General features: G+C 38.8%; 1 long non-coding RNA gene across 11 annotated transcripts in view; it reads right to left on the reverse strand.

The window, feature by feature from the left end:
• The window catches only part of LOC147913088 (uncharacterized), a 125,210-nt gene that overhangs the window by 91,136 nt on the left and 17,272 nt on the right, over positions 1–16,802 (reverse strand). The window contains exons 1-2 of one of the 11 annotated variants that reach the window (XR_015549128.1): positions 6,673–7,083; positions 1,552–1,657 (exon numbers count right to left, since the gene is read on the reverse strand). The exons of 9 other annotated variants lie outside the window; for them this stretch is intronic. This is a non-coding gene — a long non-coding RNA (uncharacterized LOC147913088). Of the gene's footprint in view, positions 1–1,551; positions 1,658–6,672; positions 7,084–16,802 lie in introns of those variants that run through there. One more of the 11 variants, XR_015549122.1, reaches the window with a different exon arrangement.

Raw genomic sequence — 16,802 nt, forward strand, 5'->3', positions numbered from 1 at the left:
CAGAAGTGGGATTGCCAGATCATATGGTAGTTCTACTTTTAATTTTATAGAACAGAAAAAAAATGAAGAATAAAAAAATAAGAGTTTCAAGGTTACCTAAAATGAGAGTGCTCATGAACATGTAAATGAGACATACTCCCAGGGGGATAAATCATGTCATGTAAGAGGGAAATAAAAGAGTTGAAAAAGGAAGAATAAAAATTTCAAAGCAATGAATTCATAGAAAATTGATTTGCAGTGTGTAAAGACATGCTTTTGCTTTATTTGGTGAAGAAAGAAGATTAAAACCATTACAATGTAATCATAATCACATTCTGTAATTAAAAATCACCTAATGTCAAATAAACTTGGGTGAAAACTTGTTGTGAAGCGTTGATAGTAAATGTATCACATTTTCCTTATTTCTATGGGAAGTCCCATAGGCCCACTGGGCTTCTTTCTTGAGGAAGAATTGGGACCAAGGACACATAAATTAAAAACTTGTGTCTGGATGAAATTGAAAAATATAGAGCAAAGAATATGTGAAATTTAGAAAGCCAAGAAAGCTTTCTCACTCATATAGCCACCCCAGCCACTTCCAAAGCAATCAAAATAAAACATCCTGGACTCTATCTGTGAACCTCCTCAAAGAAAATGCCCCCACATAAAATCATTGATACCATCAAGTAGAGAAAACATACAATGGAATTAAGTATAGAAAAAACCTTTAAGTGTCTGACCTAACATCTTTTACTGCATCTTTCTTCTACAGTCTTTAGAAGAATAAAAACTTCCAAAACAATGACAGTTCAGAATACCTCTCTGAATTGTGTATGTTATGCCAACTCTACTCATCATTTGGAGACAAAAGAGAGGTGAACACAAAAGCTCTGACGAGCGTGATAGGACATAAATTAAAGCGTATTATACAAGGAGGGCTTCTGAAGTGTATTCCAGCGATTTTGAAGAAACAACGCTTCCATTGTTCTCACGCCCAGAAATAATCTTATTGAAGGTGAAGTTTCCCTGTGTCCGAGAGCTCTTCACAAAAATGAAACATTTTCTCTTTGAGTACATCCAAAGCAAGATAGCGAGATTCGGGCTGGGTTGCAAGAGCGACTATTATCGACCTCAAAGTGAAAGCATCTATTACACAGCTTTCTTTCATCCAAATTCTTTATTACCCCAAATACGTTTTAAAGAATTTTTCTTAGAGCCTTGCAAACAATTTCAGCAATGACTAGACTTCCACTTTGCCAAATAGGCTTGGACAGCTATATGAAAACTATGCAGGAAATAACCAGGCTGCTAGCAGCAGTCTGACCCCTGGCAGCATTTCAGCATTGTTTTAATTATGGCCTATGCATCATAGGCCTTTCCATCCTCGGTTGGTTAAATCCATGGAAGTGGAACCCGAGGATGCAGAGGGTTGACTGTACTGGTAATAGAAAGTTGTTCTGCTTACTGAGCAGGATGAACATTTGGGGTACGCAAATATGCCAGTACAGTAATCACCAGGCCAGAGTGAATTCTTCTATACGGTAAAGTTGTAAGAACTTTGAATGCCCTTACCAGTTGGGGATATCAATATCAAAATGAACAGGAACCTAGTGGGCTAGTGACAAACGGTGTGAAGAGATGATGAGAATCACCATTAGTAGCAAGAGAGAAGGGAAACCTGGAAAAAGAGACATGATAGGGATTAGTTAAACCCAAAACATCTATAAAGATATAACTCTACAATGCAGAACTTATATAACTGGTGAAAATATAGGGTCCTGAGGTGGAGGCCAGGCAGTATCTTTCCTATTAAGTCATCTTTTGTTCCACTCTGAACGGAATTCTGGGAATGCCATTTTCTGTCTTATCCTTCTCCTACTTCTACCATAACTCCTCTTTTCTAAACGTTTTCCATCCCACCAGTGCACAGCTTCAAGTCCTGGTCCTCAGTGTGATCTACGTGTAAGAGTGACCCGGGACACATTAAAACATGTTGGTGTCCTGGCCCCACACAAGATCAATGAAAGTCAGGATTTCTGGTCATGGGGCTGAACATCACTGTTTATTTTCTAAAGCTGCTCAGATGTTTCTAGTACACAGTCAGGATTGAGATTTAGACACCAAGGGGACAGCAGCGGGTGCTTTGCACAGGAAGGGTGGCAGGTCCTTCATTCTTCAAAGCAAAGCATCAAGGAAGACAAGGTGCTGTCGGCAGTCACATTTCCTCGTATAACTGAATTTTCTGCTTCTTGTTTTTCCTATTTGCACAAAGAGTAGAACTGGAGAGAGGAGAAGGAAGTCAAGAAGGAGGTGAGACAGAAAGATACCTGTTCCTATAACACTTCCCATAGTTAAATATGAATTAGGAAGGATAGCTCTCTCCCTAATTAATGTGCTGGGAGAAACTGGAGGCTATTCCTGAACGTCACATCAAAGGAGGAATTTTGCCCTCTCAGACAACACTAAGACCCCAGGAAATTTGGTGGCTTTCTCAAGCCTTCTCAGCCTAGACACCCCACTTAGTGCTACATTTGCCTCTTGTGATAAGGGAAACTCTTTTAGGCAGCCTACCCCACACTCCCAACATGTAGCAAGGCAAAAGGTCTTCTCTATGATGACCCCATATCCCTCTAGAGATTGCCTCAATCACCCCAAGTTGGCCAGCAGGAAGTGAGGACAGGAAAAAGAACACCATTGATCTCACTTTCATTTCAATCTCTGATTTCTGGATTTGGAATCTGGTCAAGATATGGGAATGGAGAGGGACTTGCCGTATCATAGTATGTAATCTCCCCAGAGCAAATGACTATATCAAATATTTATTCACAGCCTTGGTTTGTGATTCACAAATCTTTTCTATCAAAATACAGGAGCCCAATCTATGAGTTTCAAGAAGAGAGCCGAGAGAAAAGGGCAGGGAGGGGACTGTGGAAGGAATAATAGTCCCGACTCTATGGTGACCTAGCATAGGCTACTGGGTCTGTCTCCATGGAGAAATTACAGAACGAAAAGACAGTAGGAATATGAGGAAATACGTAATAACTATGGGAAGTTCCTGAGGAGATTAGAGATTGCTATGGATTGTGTTGTATCTCTTTATTAGGGTATGTGTGGCATGGGTGGGTATGAGGGCTTTGATAGATACAGCCTGGGCAGAAGACAGTGAGACTAGAGCTTGTAGGAGAACTTTATAAATTCTGTTTCAGTCTCCATCCACCTCTACCCCCTCCCACACACATGGTGCTTTGGAACAACATTTGCCTGACGTTGCTCTCAGGTATCCCAGTGTTATTGGAACACTATGAGAGCAGAACACAGACCCGACAGGGCTGAGGCACTGATGAAAACATATATGGGCTATTGTGTTGCCATCTCCCAACGATTCCTCTATTCTCTAGTCCAAAAACCCTAAACTCCAAACCTAAAGAGATTCCTACTCCCTAACTAAAGGGTTCACCTTGAGAAGAGAGGGCCTTTCAGAAGTGGGGACAACAGGTCTATGGTGCCTACAGCTCTCCGCCATGGAGTTCATCCCTTCCCTTATGTCCAAACACACTAAGGGAGTCACAGGCAAGTACCTGTGCTTAGCCCTTCCTATCAGACAGGATGGCTAATAATTGAGGGGAATATGAGCAGTTCACAGGCCATTAAACTAAAAAAAAAGGGCAATGTAAACACGATAAAAAATACAAAAACTGAAGAATACATATCATCTGAATTGTCGAAATAAATTGACCAAGAATTTAAAATAAATACAATAAATATCCTCAAAGAAAAAACGGAGAATTGCAGTAACATGAAAGAGGAACAAGAATACAAAATCCCTACTAGGGGTTAAATGGAGTTAAACCCTTATAAAATAATTGCATTATTTTGGAAATATAAAAAGCACTAATTTAAAGTAAACTTTAACAAGTCAAGGATAAATATTGCAATCAACTGAACAAGTACTAAAAATGAGAAAGAAATTGGAATAATAAAAATACTTGATTAATCCAAAGGTATGCAGGCAAGGGGAGAGAAAGAAACAGAGAAGGAGAAAATAGAGAAAGCACAAGATGGCAGACTTAATTTAACTATAATTAAATTAAATGTTAATGGAATAAACATTTTTTATAATTCTATAAAAGATGAAGATTTTCAGATTGGATAGAAACTACAAAACCCTACTATATGATGTTTACAAGGTATATGTTTTAAAGGACAAAAACTATCTAAAATAAAGGGATGGGGAAAGCTATACCATAAGATCACTATCTAAAATAAAGCTGGTGTAATTATATTAATATCAGACAATGAAGACTTTTAAACAAGAAATATCACTTAAATGTAATAAAAAGACATCTCTTAAAGATAGAAAGGTCATAAGGATAGAGAGTTTAATTGAACTTAGTCATAGTAAATTCATTTTTAATACATTGCTAGTTTCTAATATTTTCTTTAGAACTTGTATATATACGCATAGCCATAGGAGAGACAGAGCTGTTGAATAGGATTTTTATTTATGTTTTTATTTCTTTATTTTTTTGTTTTTGAAATTAATCAAGCTTCACAATGACATAAATAGGGAAGCTTGCAGGAAACTTCTCTGGAATAGTATTAAAGAGCATCAAGATAATAAAAGCCAACATTAAGATCCTTTGGTGTGCTTGGCATGGCACTGAATGTTACATGTACTATCTCATATACTGGGGAAAACACTGCTGTTCAGACCTGGAATTTGAAACTGATTTGAGCCACACTTTATTCCTGATTAATTATTGCTTCATTATTAATCCAAGCAGCTACAGGCATACGTTTCTTGTTTTCCTTAGAAATATGCAGATGTTAAAGCTATGCATCAGGCCATTTACAGTGCTGAATGTCAGCAAGACAATAAAATGTGATGGTTGCAATAATAATAAACACGACTATTTCCTAAGTTATCACCAATAAGCGGAATTATCAAGCTAGTATGAACCTCATTGCTTTTATTAATAATCTTGAAAGGAAAAAAAAGGACTATTTATCTGGCTAGGATTATTTCAAAGGAGTTTGCAGTATTAAGAAAAATGAAAAAAATGGATTAAAATTTTCAAAATCTTTCTTTTGATAAAAGATACATTAAACCAGTGGTTATCAAATTTGCACATTCACCAGAATCCCCTAGTAGGCTTACAAAAACAGATTCCCGAGCCCCACCCAGGAGTTTTTGAATCTGTAGGTCTGAAGTGGGGCTAAATAAATTGCATTTCTAACAAATTTCCAGGTGATGCTAATACTGCTGGTCCCAAGACCAAACATTGAAAGACCCACCGCTTTAAACAAATGAATAGACCCACCTGGGAACTATGTCATCTCCAGTATCTGAGTGATTCTTTTTTTTCCCCAACTCTAAAACATTGAATTAGTTTAAAGTGAATGAGATTTTTCTTCCACATGAAAAGCTAAGAAACACTTAATTGGATATTTTCCATAAAACAATTGTTGGTACTGATCCAATATCCAAAAACCCTCCATGTGTCTCTCTCTCATGCCTGCTGAGGGACCTCCAATGCTTAAATACAATAGGGAGACACCATACTCCTTCAAAGTTCTAGAGAGTCCCAGAATGTGAATTTTATTGTGGTGTTGGCCTTTCAAATATGTTCGCTTCGTTGCATTTTATGCTGCTTCCTATTCCCACAAACACTGAGTCTCATTAAAAGCAGGAAAACATTGCAATTGAAACCACCCAAAGAAACCAAGTGTATCCACGAGACACTAATACTTGTCTTCTCCCTTTTTATCTGCTGTTTAGTGTGTCTAACCTGCAACAGGGAATGAATGTAAACAAAAATCTTATTAAAATAGAGCAACAATAAGTTGGGAAGAAAATCAAGTGGGACATAAGACACAGTATCTTGAGTTAGGTTGGCATTTGATGCAGCAGAGAACAGAAAAAGATGAGTTCCTCTAGAGATGTATCTGATAGGACATGTGTGATACAAAAAAGTGTACATGACAAGAACAGGAATCAGGGAGAACAATCAACAAGACTGCTCGCATATCACTAGGGGGATATAATTACAACAGTACTGACCAGGATGAATTAAATATGCTCTAAAGATCTGCTGTACAACATTGTACACAGACTCAACAATATTGTATTGTACACTTAAAGATTTGTTAAGAGGGTATATCTCATGTTAAGTGTTCTTATCAAGGAGAGGGGGAAGATGGCGGCATAGGCAGACTCTGAACTCACCTCCTCCCATGGACACAGCCAATTTACAACTACTCGTGGAAAAATTACCCCTGAGACAGAACTGAAAACTGGATGAGAGGAACTCCTGCAACAACGGACAATCCTAACTGAGGTGGAAGAGGCAGAGACTCCCTTCTGGAGAGGAAAAACACCGCCTTCACAAGCCGCCAGCTTCACGGCCGCCCGGGAGCAGCTCACAGGTACGCAGCCTCCCTGGAGGCGCGGGGCCCTGAGCCGGGGAGCGCCCCGCTGTGGGCATATTGTGGACCCAGCACAATCGTGACGAGTGGCATAATATCTGACTTTGCCTGCCACTAAAACATTGGGGAGTACCCCCAGAAAAGCTGGTGCACAAAGACATTAAAACCGGCTCTTAAAGGCCCCGTGCACAAACTCACCCGTTTCAGAAAGCATCCTAAAATCACCAGAAAGAAAGGCGCACAGTGCTTCGGTGAAAAGAGACTCACCTGATAGGCCCTGAGTGCATCTCAGTGAGAGGTGAGACCTCTACAGGGACTGGGACGTTGGCGGCGGCCATTGTTGTGGCCTGGTGTCGGACCTTGGAGTTCTCCCTGAGGCCTGCTAGCCCAGGTCTGCCCCACCCGCTAGAGCGCTGATTTAATCCAGCTCAGCCAGGGCGGGCAGCCCACCCTAGAGACTGGCCCCACCCAACAACAAGCCCTCAGGCAACTTGTGGGCCTGCATAGATTGGTGACTGGATTCTCTGCAGCCTGGCAACTGAGCCCACTTCAGTGGGGCAGGGCGTGCACAAGGAGCGGGTGGAGAGTCTGGGACAGTGGTGGAGTGTGTGGGGCTCCCGCCGTGGAGAGACTAGGTCCAATTCGGGAGGTCGGGGCGCACACACAGGACAGGACTGTGTTGACTGTGTGTGTGGACCTGTGGGCGGCAAGGCTTATCAGCTGCAGAAAACTTGTGCTTCTCAAAGACCCACATAGGGGGTTTGCCCCACCTTCCAAAGTCTGAAACAATTGGGTGCTCCCGTGCCTGAGGCCAGCCCCACCAAGCTGCAATCCTCAGAGAGCTGACAAGAGACCTAAAGCCTGGAGGCTTATAGCAATTGCTATTGCTTATAGCAATTGAGCCTAACAACCTGCCACACTGGGGGCCTACTCACTTAAAAGAAATACTGCAACACAAATGTGGTATTAGAACTTGCAGCCAACTGTGCTGGGGCTCCCCACACCCAATAAAGAGACTGAAGGGCCCACAACAACTACAAGCAGCTGAGCATTACAACAGCTGGCCAGGAGCATAACTCAGCCTCCCTGGGCGCCTACAGGGAGAGCAAACAGGCCACAACAGAAGGACACACGTAGCCAACATAGCGGTCACCCCCATAATGTTGAGAACTGAGGGAAGCACACTGCAGGACTCCTAAGCCATCACTTACATAAGGTCACCTATCCAAGAGCAGGAGACGTAGCTGATCTACCTAATACGTAGACACAAGCACAGGGAAAGAGGCAAAATGAGGAGGCAAAGGAATACATTCCAAGTAAGGGAACGGGACAAAACTCCAGAAAAGGAACTAAGTGAAACAGAAATGAGCAACCTACCTGACAGAGAGTTCAAACTAAGAGTGTTAAGGATGCTCACTGATGTGGGGAGAAGAATAGATGAACTCAGTGAGAATGTCAACAAAGAAATGGAAGATATAAAAAAGAACCAATCAGAAAGGAAGAATACAATACTGGAAATGAAAAATTCGCTAGAGGGACTAAAAACAGAGTAGAGGATACAGAAGAACAGATCTGTGAGCAGGACGAAAGACTATAAGAAATTACCCAAGCTGAACAGGTAAAAGAGAAAAGAATTAAAAAGAGTGAGGACTGGGGCCGGCCCGGTGGCGCAAGCGGTTGGGTGCGCGCTCCGCTGTGGCGGCCCGGGGTTCGCTGGTTCGGATCCCAGGCGCGCACCGACGCACTGCTGGCAGGCCATGCTGTGGCGGCATCCCATATAAAGTGGAGGAAGATGGGCACGGATGTTAGCCCAGGGCCGTCTTCCTCAGCAAAGAAAAAAAAAAAAAGAGGAGGATTGGCGGATGTTAGCACAGGGCTGATCTCCTCACAAAAAAAAAAAAAAAAAAGAGTGAGGACAGTCTAAGGGACCTCTGGGACAACATCAAGTGCACTAACATCCGTGTTATAGGTGTCCCGAAAGGAGTAGAGTGAGACGAGGGGGCAGAGAATCTATTTCAAGAAATAATAGATGAAAACTTCCCTAACCTAAGGAAGGAAAGAGACATCCAGGTACAGGAAGCACAGAGAGCCCCAAACAAGATAAACCCAAAGAGGCCCACACCAAGACACATCATAATCAAAATGTCCAGAATGAAAGATAAAGAGAGAATCCTAAAAGCAGCGAGAGAAAGACAAGTTACATACAACGGAAACCCCATAAGGCTATCAGCTGACTTCTCGGCAGAAACCTTACAGGCTAGAAGAGAGTGGCACAATATATTTAAAGTGCTAAAAGGAAAAAACTTACAGCCAAGAATACTCTACCCAGCAAAGTTATCATTCAAAATGGAAGGAGAGATCAAAAATTTCCCAGACAAGCAAAAATTAAAGGAGATTGTCAGCAAGAAACCAGTGCTACAAGAAATGTTAAAGGGACTTATTTATGGGGAAAAGAGATGACCACAAATAGGAAAAATTATCTATTTCCATGATAAGAGGGCAATGGAAACAAATGCACAAAAAAGAGGTTAGATATGATATCAAAAACATAAAATGAGTGAGGAGGGGAGTTAAAGAGAAGAGTTTTCAGACAGAGGTCAAACTAAAGAGACCATCAATTCTGTATAGAAGAAGAAAGGAACAGAGAAGGACTATTAAAACACTGAGAAAAAAAGTTTAAAAATGGCAGTAAGTACATACTTATCAATAGCTACTTTAAACATCAATAGACTAAATGCCCCAATTAAAAGGCATAGGGTGGCTGATTGGATAAAACACCAAGACCCATATATATGCTGCATACAAGAGACACACTTCAGACCTAAAGACACTCACAAACTGAAAGTGAAGGGATGGAAAAAGATACTCCACACAAATGGCAATGAAAAGAAAGCTGGGGTAGCAATACTCATATCAGACAAAATAGACTTTAAAGCAAAAACTGTAAAAAGAGACAAGGGCATTACATAATGATCAAGGGAACAATCCAACAAGAGGATAGAACACTTGAAAATATCTACGTACCCAGTGTAGGTGCACCTAAATATATAAAGCAATTATTAACAGACATAAAAACAGAAATAGACAGTAACACAATAATAGTAGGGGACTTTGACACTCCACTTACACCAACGGATAGATCATCCAAAGAGAAGATCAATAAGGAAACATTGGCCTTAAATGACACACTAGAACAGAAGGACCTAGTACATATATACAGAGCATTCCATCCAAAAACCAAAGAATACACGAACTTTTCAAATGCACATGGAAGATTCTCCAGGATTGATCACATATTAGGCCACAAAAAGAATCTCCATAAATTTAAGAAGATTGAAATAATACCAAGCATCTTTTCTGACCACAACGGTATGAAACTGGAAAGCAACTATAGGAAGAAAATCAGAAAAGCCACAAATACATGGAGATTAAACAAAATGCTACTGAACAACTATTGGGTCAACGAAGAAATCAAAGAAGAAATCAAAAAATACCTGGAGACAAATGAAAATGAAAATACAACATGCCAGAATTTATGGGATACAGCAAAAGCGGTTCTAAGAGGGAAGTTTATAGCAATACAGGCCTATCTCAACAAACAAGAAAAATCTCAAATAAACAATCTAACAATGCACTTAAAGGAACTGAAAAAAGAAGAACAAACAAAGCCCAAAATCAGTAGAAGAAGGGAAATAATAAAAATCAGAGCAGAAATAAATGAAATAGAGACTAAAAAAATAATAGAAAAAATTAATAAAACCAAGAGCTGGGTCTTTGAAAAAATCAACAAAATTGACAAACCTTCAGCTAGACTCACCAAGAAAAAAAGAGAGAAGGCACAAATAAGTAAAATCAGAAATGAAAGAGGAGAAATTACAACAGACACCTCAGAAATACAAAAGATTATAAGAGAATACTATGAAAAGCTGTATGCCAACCAATTCCACAATCTGGAAGAAATGGATAAATTCTTAGAATCATACAACCTTCCAAAACTGGATCAAGAAGAAGTAGAGAATTTGAATAGACCAATCACCAGTAAGGAGATCGAAACAGTAATCAAAAACCTCCCCAAACATAAAAGTCCAGGACCACATGGCTTCCCTGGTGAATTCTACCAAACATCCAAAGAAGAGTTAATACCTATCCTTCTCAAACTCTTCCAAAAAATTGAGGAGGGGCGAAGCTCCCTAACTCATTCTACGAAGCCGACATTACCCTGATACCAAAACCAGACAAGGACAACACAAAAAAAGAGAATTACAGGCCAATATCACTGATGAACATCGATGCAAAAATCCTCAACGAAATACTAGCAAATTGCATACAACAATACGTTAAAAAGATTATACACCATGATCAAGTGGGATTTATTCCAGGGATGCAGGGATGGTTCAACATTCGCAATCAATCAACATAATACACCACATTAATAAAATGAAGAATAAAAATCACAGGTTCATCTCAATAGATGCAGAGAAAGCATTTGACAAGATACAGCATCCATTTATGATAAAAACTATGAATAAAATGGGTATAGAAGGAAAGTACCTCAACATAATAAAGGCCATATATGAGAAACCCACAGCTAATATCATCCTCAATGGTGAAAAACTGAAAGCTATCCCTCTAAGAACAGGAACCAGACAAGGATGCCCACTCTCACCACTCCTATTTAACATAGTACTGGAAGTCCTAGTCAGAGCAATCAGGCAAGAAAAAGAAATAAAAGGGATCCAAATTGGAAAGGAAGAAGTGAAACTGTCACTATTGGCAGATGACACGATTTTATGTATAGAAAACCCTAAAGAATCCACCAGAAAACTTTTAGAAGTAATAAATGAATATGGTAAAGTTGCAGGATACAAATCAACATACAAAAATCAGTTGCATTTCTATACACTACAACGAAGTAGCAGAAAGAGAAATTAAGAATACCATCCCATTTACAATTGCAACAAAAAGAATAAAATACCTAGGAATAAACTTAACCAAAGAGGTGAAAGATCTGTACACCGAAAACTATAAAACATTGCTGAAAGAAATTGAAGAAGACACAAAGAAATGGAAAGACATTCCGTGCTCTTGGATTGGAAGAATTAACATAGTTAAGATGTCCATACTTCCTAAAGCCATCTATAGATTCAATGCAATCCCTATCAAAGTTCCAGCAACAGTTTTCACAGAAATAGAACAAAGAATCCTAAAATTTATATGGAACAACCAAAGACCCGGAATAGCTAAAGCATTCCTGAGAAAAAAGAACAAAGCTGGAGCTCTCACACTCCCTGATTTCAAAATAGACTACAAAGCTATAGTAACCAAAACAGCATGGTATTGGCACAAAAACAGACACACAGATCAATGGAATAGAATCGAAAGCCCTAAAATAAACCCACACATCTATGGACAGCTAATCTTTGACAAAGGAGCCAAGAACATACAATGGAGAAAAGAAAGTCTCTTCAACAAATGGTGTTGGGAAAACTGGACAGCCACATGTGAAAAAATGAAAGTAGACCCTTACCTTACACCATACACAAAAATTAACTCCAAATGGATTAAAGACTTGAATGTAAGACCCGAAACTATGAAACTTCTAGAAGAAAACATAGGCAGTACGCTCTTCGACATTGGTCTTAGCAACATCTTTTCAAGCACCATATCTGACCAGGCAAGAGAAACAATAAAAAAAATAAACAAATGGGACTACATCAAACTAAAAAGCTTCTGCACAGCAAGGAAACCATCAACAAAACAAAAAGACAACCTAACAATTGGGAGAAGATATTTGCAAACCATACATCTGATAAGGGGTTAATCTCCAAAACATATAAAGAACTCATGCATCTCAACAACAAAAAAACTAACAACCCAATCAAAAAATGGGCAAAAGACCTGAACAGACATTTCTCCAAAGAAGATATATACATGGCCAACAGACACATGAAAAGATATTCAAAATCATTAACTATCAGGGAAATGCAAATCAAAACTACAATGAGATATCACCTCACGCCCGTCAGAATGGCTATAATTAACAAGACAGGAAACAACATGTGTTGGAGAGGATGTGGAGAGAAGGGAACTCTCATACACTGCTGGTGGGAGTGCAAACTGGTGCAGCCACTGTGGAAAACAGTATGGAGATTCCTCAAAAGATCAAGGATAGAACTACCATATGATCCAGCTATTCCACTGCTGGGTATTTATCCAAAGAACTTGAAAACACCAATGCATAAAGATACGTGCACCCCTGTGTTCATTGCAGCATTATTCACAATAGCCAAGACTTGGAAGCTACCTATGTGCCCATCAAGGGACGAATGGATAAAGAAGATGTGGTATATATACACAATGGAATACTACTCAGCCATAAGAAACGATGAAATCCAGCCATTTGTGACAACATGGATGGACATTGAGGGTATTACGCAAAGTGAAATAAGTCAGAGGGAGAAGGTCAAAACCGTATGATTTCCTTCATTAAGTAGTAGATAATAACAACAATAAACAAACACATAGAGACAGAGATTGGATTGGTGGTTACCAGAGGAGAAGGGGGGAGAGAGGAGGGTGAAAGAGATAATTCGGCACACGTGTGTGGTGATGGGTTGTAATTAGTATTTGGGTGGTGAACATGATGTAATCTATGCAGAAATAGAAATATAATGATGTACACCTGATATTTTTACAATGTTATAAACCAATGTCACTGCAATAAAAAATTTAAAAAAAAAAATAATGTGAAATCTGGAAGTAATACCAAAGAGTTCAACAAAGTCTCAATGATCTGACACTGTTCGATATACTTGAAGCTTTAAGACAGCTGAAGCTGGAACTGTGATTAAGCAGCTATTTAAATAAACAAACAAAAACTCCTAAAAAAAAAGTGTTCTTACCAAAGTAAAATAAAATTTAAATACATGTGCGTGTGTAAAGTTGAGACATCAGCATGAAACAACACAAATTCTCTTTGGTAGATGGGGTCTTGGCAGTGGCAGATGGTTGTTTCACTCACACAAAGTTTGCGTCCTATGGGTCCGAGAAGGTGGGGAAATCATAAAGAGTGAGGAAGGAAGACAAGGAGCAGTGTGAATTAGATTGCTTTGGAGAGAATCTGTGAGGAGGATGTGTGTAGCTAATTGTATTATAGGGAGACCATTTGCACATGCACACACTGTGGCTGCATTATCTAAATTCAAATTGTCTTACTTTACAGCACCTTTGAAATGATGCAGATCCCTAAATATTATTTATTACCTCATTTTCCCCAATTTCACACTGGTGCTTTTTCAGGTACTTGACTGGATACAATCACGTCATATAATTGTTTAAAGTGCACTTTCTATGGTTTGCTTGAGATAAATGAGAGTACTGTTGAATTGTTTGTATGTATCTACAACATTTGAGTGGGAGATAAGAAAATACTTTCAAAATAAATAGGTATAACAAAATCATGATCACTTTACTCATCATTTCAACTTATTTATGTAAAGAAGTTGGAAAGTACCACTTGCAAAAGAATGAGAGAGAATTTTTTTCCCCTCAGCATTGCTAAAAAAAGTAAATTATAAAATTTGGTATTTTGACCATATTAAAACCATCAGAACCAAGAAAACTCTTGGTTTGGTTAAATTAATTGAGCAACCATCAGTAATATGCTTTAGAAATTGTATTATGCACATCTCATAGATTGGTAAAATTTGCAAGGAGAAATGTTTGAGATCAATTTACAAAAAGGGTAATTTAACACAAAATTGAAACACTTCTTTTTTTATGATTGTTTCTAAATAATATCTACAAATTTTGTATCAGCTATAAACAATACCTAGATTTGATCTGATTATGCCACGGTGTCTTCAAGTCTTTAGTCACAGAAAATGCAATTCTTTCACTAACCAACTTTGTGTCTATCATGGGGTACTCATGTTCTCCTTTCCACTGTGCAAATTTTCAAACACAACCAGAAGTACAGAGAATACTCTAACCAGCCCTCATACATCCATCACCCAGCTTTAACATGTATTAACCTCTGGCCAGCCTCAAATCATCTATTGACTCACATGTTTTAGCCAGAATATTTTAAAGTAAATCCCATACATCACGGCATTTCAACCATAAATACTTAGGTATGCTTTTGTAACTAAGAAGACTATTTTTAAATAATCACCATACCAAAAGTCAATAATTTCTTAACATCAAGAAAATTTTTTGTTTACTTGATTTATTTGAATCAAGATCTCTCAATGTCCACATATTGCATTGTTATGTCTTTTAAGTTTTATATATTCTATTGATACATACTATCAAACGTCCCACATTCTGCATTTGACTGATTACTTCCTCATGGTGGATATATTAACTTTCCTCCATCCCCTGTATTTCCTATAAACTGACAGGTAGATCTTGGAGGACTTAAGATAGTCAGGATAAAGTATTTTGACAAACATACTTCATACATGGTGTTTTGTACTTCCTGTTACTTTGTGTCATTTGAGACCTCGTGATATTTGGTTGCCCCATATTTAATGTTAACATTTATCAGTGGATTCAGGTGATGTTAGCCTGTCCTCATTATAAAATTTTCCATCAAGCTTTCCCCTAATGGTTTTAGGATTCATTGTGATTGTTGCCTAGACCCATTATTTCATCCAGAGTTGCAATATGTGATTTCAGAATTCTATCATTCTTTCATCTATGTATTTATTAGCTGAATTCTTATAAAGAAGAACTTTCCTTCCCCCAATGAGTTGTGTTCCATTTTAAGATCTTTTTCATTCTTCTAATTTGAAGAATATTTTCCTATCTACGGGAGTCAAAAATATTTTCTTGTCCTATTTTTGGATGTGTAGCCACGATCTACTTGAATGCCTGGGGAATGTTAAATAATGTCAATAATGAGCCAGATCATCCCAGTGCATAAATTATCCTCAGGCTTACATCCCTTACTTTAGAAGCTTCATTAATTGCTTTAGCAGCATTAACTTTTAAAGGCCATTGGGGTCCCATTAAGTTACAGTTATCTTATGTCTCCATCTGAGATGTTTATCCCCAGGGAGTAGTTTGTGTGCTAAGAGAACTTGGGGTGACAAAAGACACAATGCATCACTTTAAGTTGCAAGTTAACTCAAAAAGAATAAGTTTTGCAAGAATAACCATAAAATCCATTTATTTAAAGCTTCATAAAATTTGACTGAAGTACTCTTAATAGGCTAGCTACACTCAAAAAATGTGGCCGTGTTTTGCAGCTTGATGAAGCACAGTGCTCCTGAGGCCCAGGTTTGCTCCAAATGGATGGGATAGTTAATATGAGGAAAATAGGAAGCAACTCTGGAACTTCTGCACCTTAACTCTGGTGGCTGTCTTGAAATATGCATGTCATTAAACTTGGAACAGTAGAGAAAGACGGTGCATATTTCAGTAAAATAGCTCTTTGAAAGAGATCTTTCAGAGAAAAGAAACGCACACATTTAAACAACAATAGCAAAGATCTGAAGGCACAACAGTAAGTAAAATACATTCAGTGTAATAGAATATGCCTTCAGCTCCCATGAAGCTATACTTCTGGTGGATTCATGATATTACTTCCAAATATTTCTATATACATCTTCCCTCTCTAAAATATATACGCCTTCCAAACTCACAGAATTAACATCATACTACTTCAAAATGCAATTCCTTCTTTTTTTCATTCATTAATCAGTCTTCTCAAAAGACTAGGCTTCTGCTTGAAAGAGAGAGAGACAAACACAGAGACAGAGAGAGGAAAAAGAGAGAAAGACAGAGAGAAATAGTGCAAGCAAGCACATTAGAGAGACAGAATCAGACCAAGACAGGGAGTAAGAGAAACAAGAGGAATTGCTTTAAGAAATTAATGATATTTTTTCATCAAAAGGCAAAGAAGTAAGATGACTAAGCAGAATGGGGAAGTTGACGTCTCTGGGCCTGCAGAGCATCACAGAAAGAGAAGCAGTTGACTTTGCAGACCCCTGAGAGGTTGTGCAGAGAGAGACTCCAGATACGTCAGGGGTGGGTTCCTCCAGAAATCAGGGACTTGTCTGAAGGTTTGTCCCTAGAGTAATTGGACCCTAAGATTTTCTCCCCCAACCAGGGTAGCTTGGCACCTACTTCCTTTCACCCTACAACAGTCAGATCTATTCTCAGGAGAAATTAAACCCAAGAGGTTCCATGGAATGTTGTGAACTTCATTCTGGAGTGAAAATATAGTGGTTCTCTGCTGTCTTTCTGAGCATCACAGTGTACACATCCCTGATCCTAAGCAAAAGCAAATGATACTGCTTGGCAAGGGGATAAATGGAAGGGGGCTTATATTATACCTATTTAATGATCAATTGACTACTTGGCTGCCTCCATATTCTTCTGGGATTCCATTT

The sequence above is a fragment of the Ceratotherium simum genome, chromosome 30, assembly GCF_057802395.1.
Source record: "Ceratotherium simum simum isolate JZ-2026a chromosome 30, ASM5780239v1, whole genome shotgun sequence".
Taxonomy (NCBI): domain Eukaryota; kingdom Metazoa; phylum Chordata; class Mammalia; order Perissodactyla; family Rhinocerotidae; genus Ceratotherium; species Ceratotherium simum.